Source organism: Lottia gigantea, assembly GCF_000327385.1.
Source record: "Lottia gigantea unplaced genomic scaffold LOTGIsca_1, whole genome shotgun sequence".
Classification (NCBI taxonomy): domain Eukaryota; kingdom Metazoa; phylum Mollusca; class Gastropoda; family Lottiidae; genus Lottia; species Lottia gigantea.
In genome coordinates, this window is record NW_008706746.1 from 2,189,615 (window position 1) to 2,200,448 (window position 10,834).

Genomic DNA, 10,834 nt, shown 5'->3' on the forward strand with positions numbered 1-10,834 from the left:
TCCAAAATATATGGTGTGGTGTGTGATTTAATCCAGCAGGAATATACAAACCACATAGTGAGCGATCTCTGTCCATAAGAGTGGGGTGAAATGGAGATTTAATAAAGCTATCCTGCTATCAAAATATTGTGCTCATTGATTTGAGGACAATGGGGTTAAAGTTTCAATGACCAGAGTGTCTTAAACTTTGGCTGCGTGTTGTTCTTGTTGTCATGTAGGTGATGATTCATTGCAGCAATCATTACTGCCGTGTAAATGACATATATATGAAAAGAAAGCCGTATTTTTATCAGACTGAATTTGCTTATGACATGCTTACATAAGTGTAGGTTATGCATACTTTGTACAAAGTTTATTCTTATTGTATTCTGTATGTTAAGAGGATAGAGTTTACACTGTAAGTGCGTGATATTTTGTAAGGCCTGCTTCGAAAGGCTGAAAATAAATGTATCAAATCTTTGTTGTTGTTTGAAGTTGGCCTGTTTTAATCATTTTTTTGCCCACACATTCTTATAAGGATCCAGTTCGTAAATGTTCACAATTCAAATTGTTCTATGCCATTACCAGGTCGCTGGATCAAGCATTAGAAGAATCGTCACGAAATAACTATGTCAAAGGTGTATCTGGTTTCTGTACACTATTGGTTCAGTCACTTTTACAGAGTTTCAAAATCAATTTAAAATAGTATTAGGAGGCTTTGATTGTCTTTTGGCTGATGTAAACTATGTGGATTTTTTTAAAAGACAAATTCAAGGATTGACGTGTGGTTATTTCAAATGTTAACGAAGCTTATAATAATATTTCAGTAGACTCGAACACGTACTAAGACAATAAACTACATGTCTGTGAATGGTTGTAAGTGACAAACGAAATGTATTTCAGGAATAATGGTAGGTCTGTAGCTGCGGTCCGACACAAAAATAAAAAAAAACTCTATATTTTATTTTCGAAGGTAAATCGTACCTTAGTTCAGGAAATCAGTAATTGCGTTTACATCTCAATTTATTATCTATGCATATCCATAATTATCCGTGTCTGAAAAATTGCATTGACGAGGTACACCGTGTTTCGTATTAGATCTTTCGATTTATGAAAACTTCCTAGTCAGAGGTTGAGTTTTGACTTTGAAATTGCTTACGCATGGTTATTTGACACATAGACTTTGAACTTTATTAAGGAAATTTTATAGTCGTTTAACCGAACTTCGAGACAAATATTACAAATCTGAAGTGGACTTATATAATGTCGGATGTCGCGCGATGCTTACTCTTTTCGAAACATCTGGTGGTACTTATTTTCGTAGAATTCTAGTACTTCTGAAATCTATTTACAATCCCAAATGAAAATGGTGAACCATGCATAACCTTTAAGGCTTACGTAATATAGTGACTTTAAACTTGTCGTTATTATTAAACATTATGAATATGTCTAGCACAGTGAATGAAGCATATAAGTTAAAGCAATTCATCAGTGGCAATCTCATTACAAAAGGTACGAGAGGACAAAAAAGTTTTGATTTACGACCATGAATTTTATAAACCATCTTTATTTAACTACACTTGATCTTTGATGTAACTTGATGACATTTTATCGATTTCCTGAATTACAGATTTTTCATTCAAATTTTACTCAAAAAATACATAATCTAAAAGCTGAAGTAATTGCATCTGCGATCATTATCTAAGATTGAAACACGCCTTTATACAAACTATTGTCCGAGAATCTACAGAATATATTCTGAAAGGCACCTTTATTTTTAACGTTGTCTGGCTATAGCAAATGCGACCCCAATTTAATAGTATAAAAATAATGTTGATATTTATTACGTTTTCAAGATGAAAAGAAATTCATATGTATGGGGTATGAATATGACTGTTTATATATCATTACATAGCTAAAATTAATATCATTCACTGAAAATGTTTTTGTTGTAAGAACTTCACTAATCACTTCAATTCCATTCCGTCACAAAAGATATTATTTTATCATTTCAGGTTAATGTTAGAGCTTCGGACTAAATCGAAAGAATTACTTCTCTAATTTTTTTTAAAACTATTCCATTACACTATAATCTCTTTGACTTTATAATCTCATTTATTGTGCACTTAATTCTCATCAAGAAATCAACTTTTTATACGCCCACATGAAATGGGGGTGGGGCGTATATTGCCGTCACCCATGTCCGTCCGACCGCCCGTCCGTCCACAATTGCTCGTAAGCACTTTACAAGACACAATTCTTGACAGATTTTGACAAAACTTGGTATGAGTGTTCGTAATCACCCAAGGATGAACCCCATTGAAAATCAGAGGAATCGAAAAATATTTAGTATGAGTTATTGCCCTTGTTCTTGAAAACGCGTTCAATTTTTAGCTCGTAAACACTCTAGAAGTGACAGTTCTTGACGGATTTGTACGAAACTTGGCATGAGTGTTTGTTATCACCCAAGGATAAACCCTATTGAATATCAGAAAAATTGAAAAATATTTATTATGAGTTATTGCCCTTAAACACGTTCAATTCTTAGCTCGTAAACACTCTAGAAGGCATGATTCTTGCTGGATTTAGACAAAACTTGGTTTTATATTCAGTCCAGCGCTGAAGTTTGATATTTGCCCTCTAGAGTTTTCACCAGCTAAAAATTGAACACGTTTTCAAGAACAAGGGCAATAACTCATACTTAATATTATTCAGAAAAAGAGTTCAGAAGAAGTGTATGACTGAAGGTTGAATATTTCATACTGGTAATTGTACTGCTAAACATTTTTATTCAAAATCAAAGCTGCCAGTGGGCGTATATTACCTTGCCTCGCAAACTATCTTTAATGTACAAGTTGACTTAAGACATTTATTTTATGTTTGTCATTAACACGTTCAAAATCAAGATAGCTTACGTTGCCATAAACAAATTTGATGGTTTATAGGAGTACAAAGGGGCACAAATCGCAAATTTTGCGAGATAACATATTGAGTTGTGAGGGATTCTCTAGGAATATTTTATGGATTGTCAAAACTTTAAACGAGGATTTTGTATGAAGTAAATAAAAGTAAATTGTTTTACAATATTATTTTGCTACAAATTACCTAGCACAGATAACTTTTCTTCAGAAGTGAAACATGTTCAAAAATATGATTTCCATATTATAGAATCTCATGATATCACTGCATCCTAAATATTTTGTTCTTCACGAATAACGGGACAACGGAGTTTATCAATTTATCTTCGTAAAAATGTACAATTACATGTTAAACTTGTATTTCATGTCACATAGACAAATCTATTCTGCATCTGGCCATACAAATAAATTCAATAGTTCTTTGATCTCATTTCGTTCAATTAAAACCAAGAAGACAAATTACATCTTAATCTATTAATTGGGTGTAATCTATCAATTTCTATTATATTTCTTATTATTCCTTCATTCCTAATTAAAGAAATTAATCATTTTGGCAAGTATATCCGAGATAATATTTTCTTTTATAAATGCAGACGAAAATACTAAAACTACTCATGTCTGCTTGAATACAATCTCAAATATTGTGAGACAAGAGCTATCAAAAACACCATGATCTCAAAACAAATATACATGTTGACCCTATTTGAAAAGAATTTGCTTCATAACTTAAAGATGGGTTGCTTATTTTCATTTATGAAAATGCTAATACTTATATGAAAAGAGGTGTTCTAATGACTTGGAAAAATATCAGTTTGTCTCACATTAATTCTTAATTAGCTAAATTAAAAGAGAATTACCAACAGAATTCCAATGAGTGACCGATCAAGAAAGGTCAAAAAGTCTTTTATTTACTTATCTAGACTGTAGAAACATGGACATTTATGATTGTTTAAAACTCTTGATTATATGCAATAAGAACACAATGATATGATTAAGAATACATGATAATTCATAAGAAACACCAATTATTAAAATAGTTTTTATTTGGTCTTTAATAATACACAACATTATATATTTAAGTATCAAGTTCATACCTTTCTCAAACATAATTTAAAGGCCGCGTCGTTCTTAAACACATAAAATGTTACTTTTGTAACCAGCTTTGTAAACACTTTTAAACATTTAAAGAAGTGTTTTGCTATGTTTTGCCAAGATAATTGTATAAAATATGACGAGTAAATCGATAGATCTTCAAATTGTTGGCCATAATTGTGATAAGACTAGCAATTATTTGGACCAGATTTAGTTGCAATGTTTTTCAGAATTGACAGATGCAGAAATCGCATAAAAACGTTCCGGAATCATCAATATGTTTTGGGTATGAAAAGAAATTGTCTTTTGATGAAAAAATTAAATTTCACAAATTCATCGCCCAAAGAACTGTTTCAAAAAACTTTTTTCAGAGGTATTTTAATGATTTATGTATAAAGTTATGTTTTAGATATAATACAAAGCATAAGATTTTTTTTGTTCATGCAAATATATGTGCTTTCGCCGTTAACAAAAAGGTTTAAAATGGCGCATAACTCAAAATCAAAGAGTTATTTGCTGAAATAAGTGAAAAGTGTGATTTTGTCGTTTCCTGTTAATTACCTTTAAGAACAGTGGGCCAGGTGTCGTTGTATTTTACAGTTTTATTGTTTCGTCGCATCCTGTTATCATCAGTCCTTTGAACAGAAATAACCCAGTCATATGGTTAATTTGAAGAAAGTTTAAGAGGTCTGTCGTTCAACCCTAACTTATAAGGTTTAGACCATATTAAATACTAACAAAATCGGAGCTATAAAGAAATATGTTAAACGTGCTACTAGCACAATGAAAAACAGAACGTTTCATAGAAGATGTCATTGGAATCACAGATATGACAAATGTAGATGGAATCATAGTCGATGCATTCGCGAATGGCCCAATGTATTTGTGCATCAAACATAGAATTATGCCTAATTAGACTTTAGATGAACCATTCTTCATTATTAAGCCTCTAACAATGTTTTAATCATATTAATTGTCGATATATATTATGTGTGTGATGTTTCAATTTAAGGAAAGAATAGATAATATTAAAAATCTTTGTTACTTTTGATGCTTTGCAGGCATTATGGAACAAGTTCCTACTAGTCCAACAAGGGTTAGCTCAGACAATTGCACCACTACAGCCATACGAAAAGCCATGGAAAAACCGGCATATGGCATAAATGTGCCTCGAGACTGGGCTTTCTAAATCTATACCAATTTTAGCAGATGTTTTTACGACAAGTGGTTGAACAGAAGAAATCAAGTTGTTAAAAATATGACACTGATGTTATCGGAAAGTTTATTTGCTGTCCGTAGACCTACATAATTGCGCTTCTCCACGAAGTCTTGACAGGGGAAAGATTTACTCGGTTAATGAAGGGACAGAAAGCTCACTGATCATCATGGATGAACTGACGTTCATTGTAGCCACAGTTTGCATCCCTTATTTCATATGACATGAATTATTATGAGATATGAAATCCCGACAGAGCAATATGATGACGTCACTTACGGGTATAATATTGAAATAAACTAAAACATCAGGCATAACCGTCTTGAATCGTGTAGTAGAATTGAATGTTAGTATCTAATTGGGATATATTCCATACTGTTACAGTGGAGTCATTTAAGGAGGCAATTTTAAATTTAAAGGGACAAGTTCGCCATTTTTTGTATTGTTTGAGCATAGAATAGATGTAATTAGTCTATAGAAGTACTAGAAATGTGCGAAAATTGTATAATTCGTTCGAAACTATCTCAAAGTAGGAATTTCTTTTTCTATTTCTATAGATATCTTTTCTTTATATGGCAGTGTCTAAAGAAATTGCAGAGTTGACATCAAGCACTTTCTATCACAATGGTATATGGCGGCAATTAAATAGTAAACAAAATAATTGATAATTGAACAAAATTTCAGATAGTGTAGTACCAATTTTTTTTATATACATATAGTTGCCATAGTGCATTATTAATTCTGGTAATGGTCTCAAAGTATCGTAAATACTCTTACGTGTTGAAGCTATTAAATTTCTAAAAGGAAAAGGCAATTTTTAAATTATGGTAAAAGAATGCAGGCATGCAGTAAAATTAACAAGTCAGATGTGATATAAAATATAACTAAAAATAAATGTTTTAGCTGCTTTATCATTTGTATCATCCGCCAAACATTATGTCATAACACGTTTGAAGCATTATATAACTGATACCCTAGAAAAGCTTACACAATTTCTAATATTTACCAAATAATTTTCTTTCTGATAAGGCAAGTGTCTTATTTTGGAATCTTGGATATGTACGTGATCATTTACGCATTTTGACCAAATTTCTTTAAATTATTATAGACATCGTATTGTTTTCATCTGCTCTAATTAAAACTGTCTGTTAGTTGCAGACATACAGATGATGAGCAAATACACTCGTTAAGATAACGCAATATGGTAACTGCCAACATATAACAATAGCTAAATATTATCACCAGCCATCCAACCAAGACAGTAGAAATGATATTGAACTGAAAGCAAGGCTTCCTAATATTGACTGACAGACATTTGTGGCGACAATTTAGCTAACTGATAATTATAAAGGTTAGCTATTACTATTGTAGTTGTCAGACGCCCATTAAAATTCCATGTGACTTTAAAGAGTCTAGCAGGTCGTTTTTTATACGCCCAAGTGAATATGAGGTCGGACGTATTTTTGATGAACGTTTTTTGAGTTATTGCCCTTGAAGTATATGCAATTGAATTCAACTAATAAAATTTCTTCAATATGAGAAAATTTGTACTTTAGTCACTAAAGACTGTTTTATAATTTCTGACAGCTGCCAGTGGGCGTATGTTACCTTACTCCACAAGCTATCTTTTTTATAATCACGTCTTTACTTGGTATTAAGTAATCTTCCATTCACATAATTTAAGGAGAACCTAAAGTCGTATTTTGTTCTCAATTGAAATACAATTTACTTCAATTAAAGCTTATCCACTGATACATGTACTACTGTGTAATTTTATTCTTTTATTTGAACGAAACTCAAGATCAAATATTATGCACTCGATCAAGTGAAATAAGAGTAATATTGATTATCAATCTCTCTCCGTTTCTCTCTGAAAGACGCAAGTTACCAGTCATAAAAGGAACATGTCCACATTGCATTAAGTTACAGTAGTAAGAGATAATGTCGAAACCCTGTTGATAATTATTTTCAGTCCTACAGGTCAGAGGGAATGACATATATATAATGTTCTACAAAATTGGACGTGCATTTTATTGCATATCGGTCTTTTTATTTGTTAACTGAAAACAGGGATCAACCCATGGTTTCTTTGCAGTCAGGGTTACACATTCAAGCGAAGCTGTCTTGATTTTTTTGAGAAAATATTTCTCCCACTAGAACGTGTCTTGCGCCTATCCAAGACCCAGTGTCCATTAGGAATATTATGTAGTGGAAGGCTGTATGACATTAATACATGAGGGGAGAGAACACAATATATCGTTGTAAGTAGAATTTCTTTCGACCGACACCATCATTTCAACCTTCAATACCTCGTTGAAAACATTCTGATGGGACATGCGAAAGAATGGTTTTTATTTTTTACATGTATTACGTTAAAGGATAGGTGTTACTTCCCCAAAAATATATATCGAGCGGTTGTGCTACATCATTAAGAGAATTTTCACGACCGCTCAATTTGCATTTTGTGTAAAAAAAAAAAGCCATAATCATCATAAATAAGTTTATCGTATATCTTACAAGATCAGATACTTATCGCCGCATAGAAAAAATGCGATCAACGGATTTAATGGACACAAGTTTGAATATATTTTTTGTTCTTTTGTTAAACGTTTTTTGTTTTTTTTTTTCGTTTTCTATAATCAGCTGTGTATTTGGATTTGGATTTGATTGATGTCGCTACAAGATTAAAACACAAGGTTATTTGGAGACAAAGACTAAATTAGAGCTACACGTGGCACATAGTGGGACTTTGCTAATGTGGCAAATTGCAAGAGACACTGAAAAAATCAACCTTCTAGGTTAATTAGGTCACGTGCCAGAACGTCTAAAGTTCTTCTAGGTTAATTAGGTCACGTGCCAGAACGTCTAAAGTTGAAACAAATGAACTTATGACACTAACTGGCTAAATAGACGAGGAAATTGTGTGCATAGTCCCTTTTTGAACAAACGTATCCTAGGCGAGTTATGCCGAAATTCTAAAATCGGCTTCCTTATTTTTGTTGGCAAGCTTTTACAGATTACATACACATCAAAATCATACACGTTCAATTCTTCCTTCAGACCCCATTTTGAGTTTTACAAAAGTGTCATATCAATATGGCGGCCAAAGAATCACATCCGGTCTGAATTTTATTTTAAAATTTTGTTGACCTACATAAATTTCACCGAAAGTGAAAATCAATTTTACGTTTAAACCGGAAGTAAAGCAAAAATTTTGACTGTACCATTTAGTTTACTTTAGTAATCAATCTTTGCACCTAAAATTTCAAATTAATCGAATAGAAAGTGAAAACTTTTTAGGTCGAAAATTGCAGAATTCGGCAGAAAAAAGTCTGCGACATATCAGAAATTTCATGCAGATTCCAAAATTGAAGAAAATCGACCCAAAAATGCAACCTCTGAAGCCGATTTTCTACTTTTTGCAAATTTGGTAATGTGCAAAAATGTTCCAATTTATATTCATTAACAACGTTGCTACTGCAGAAGGTCCACAAATGTAGAAATATTGCTGCAGTAGATAAAGCCTCGGCAGTATGCCCTGTGGACAAATCGAAAAAAAAAGAATTGGCAATATGATAACCCGCAAAGTCCCACAATAATACATATTTAACAGGAATGCGCGTATCAAAAGCAAAGCTTGGCTATTTCATGCCATTAAATAAAATCGCTATGGCCCATTGTAATACGCCCACCATTTTAATACGCCCAGCCATCAATAAATGAAACATTTCGAGACTGACATTTTTGTATGCACAAGCTTTATACAAAGACTTTTGTTTTGATTTTCAACAAGTTTCCTTTAAATCCGTCCAGAATTTTGTCTTCTCGAGTTTTATGAGTTAAAAGAGCAAGGGCAATAACCCATATTAAGTATTTTTCGATTTTCTGCTTTTCAATAAGTTTCGGGTGATGCAAGTGTCTTTAAAAGGGCAATAACTGATAAAGTATATATTGTATATAATACTTTTTACCTTGTTTTTTTATATGTAAAGGGTACATCACTTGGAAATAATTAACAATTCCACCACATTTTGTCTAAATCTGTGCCTTCTAGACCTTTCACAAGTTAAAATTGAATGAGTTTTCAAGAAAAATGGGAATAACTCATAACTGATTTTCAATAGGATTCATCCCTATATGATAACTAACACTGACAACAAATTTTATCAAAATTCCTCAAGAAACCACAACACTTTTTCAATTAAAAATTAAACGAGTTTTCGAGACAAGGGCAAAATTTTTCGATTTGTCCGATTTTCCATAGGGTTCATCCTTAGGTCATAACGAGCATTGACACTAAATTTTATCGAAATCCATCAAAAAACCAGCTCTCTATCGTATCCACAACACATTTTAAAAAAAAAATTGAACAAGGGCAAAAACTCACATTATATATTTTCAATAGGGTTCATCCTTATGTAATAAAAATCATCGATACAAAAATTTTATCAAAATCTCTCACAAACCATTTTAATTTTTCAATTAAAAAATTGAATGCGTTTTCAAGAATGATTACAAACTCTCAGACCAAGCTCCATCAAGAAACCAGCCCTCTATAGTGACCTCAACAATTGTTGACAGATGGACGGACGGGCGGACGGACCGACGGACGAACGACAATATACGATCACATTATAATTTTTTTTTTCATGATTCCGCAAAACAACCTCAGTTAATCAGTACTCAGAGAAATAGTCCTTAATCAATAACAGAGGAAATAAGCTGAAAACAATTTCTAACTAATTGAAAATTGTCACGCGCCACAATATAAACAACATCATGGAAATTAGCTTGCCAGCTAAAGTAATATACTCCCACTGGAACATTTGTTGAATTTACAACAATTGTCAGAAATAAGTCATGTATTTCCTTAAAAACTTGTTTTTTCTGATATTTTGGGCTAATCCTTATGTCTAAATCCTTAGTTTCGTCTAAATCTCTCACAGCCTGTTGCTTAAAGTGCTAAGATGGAACAGCCTCAAAGAACAAGGGCAATAACTCATATGAAATATTGCCGATTTTTACATCAATAATATTGTACCTTCTACGATGTTCAAACTTGGACTTGGACTTTCAAAGAACAACGGAAATAACTCATTTGAACAAAAAAAAAAAAAAATTAAAATAAAATTTCAATAGAGTTTATCCTTGGGTGATAATGAACAATTTTACTAAGTTTCATTTGTCTCAAATATTGTTCCTTGTTGACCAGACAAAAATTGAAGATAAAAAATTTAATTGAAGACAGACAGATCGATCGATAGGCGGATATTTGTGAATGCATAATGCGCTCCAAATTCCATGGCATTAAAATATGAAAGGAATATCTCTAAATGGTCGCAAATAACTTATATAACATAGACCGTGATGTTCGTCTCCATACGGCGAAGAGTTCATCTCGCCTTCGAAATCAAGTGCATCCCAAAAAGATCATTGATTTGTCAGCTCACTCTAGTAACGCCTAACCTTGCCACAAGACGAGTGTGAAGGAACATAGACCTATAAAATTACACAGAAGACAAAATAAATATACACAGTTACAACACCGTTCAAACGTTACAAATTGAACAAATCCATATATCCTTTCCCTGAACATATTCCGATTGAACATTTTGGCTAGTTGCCGTGT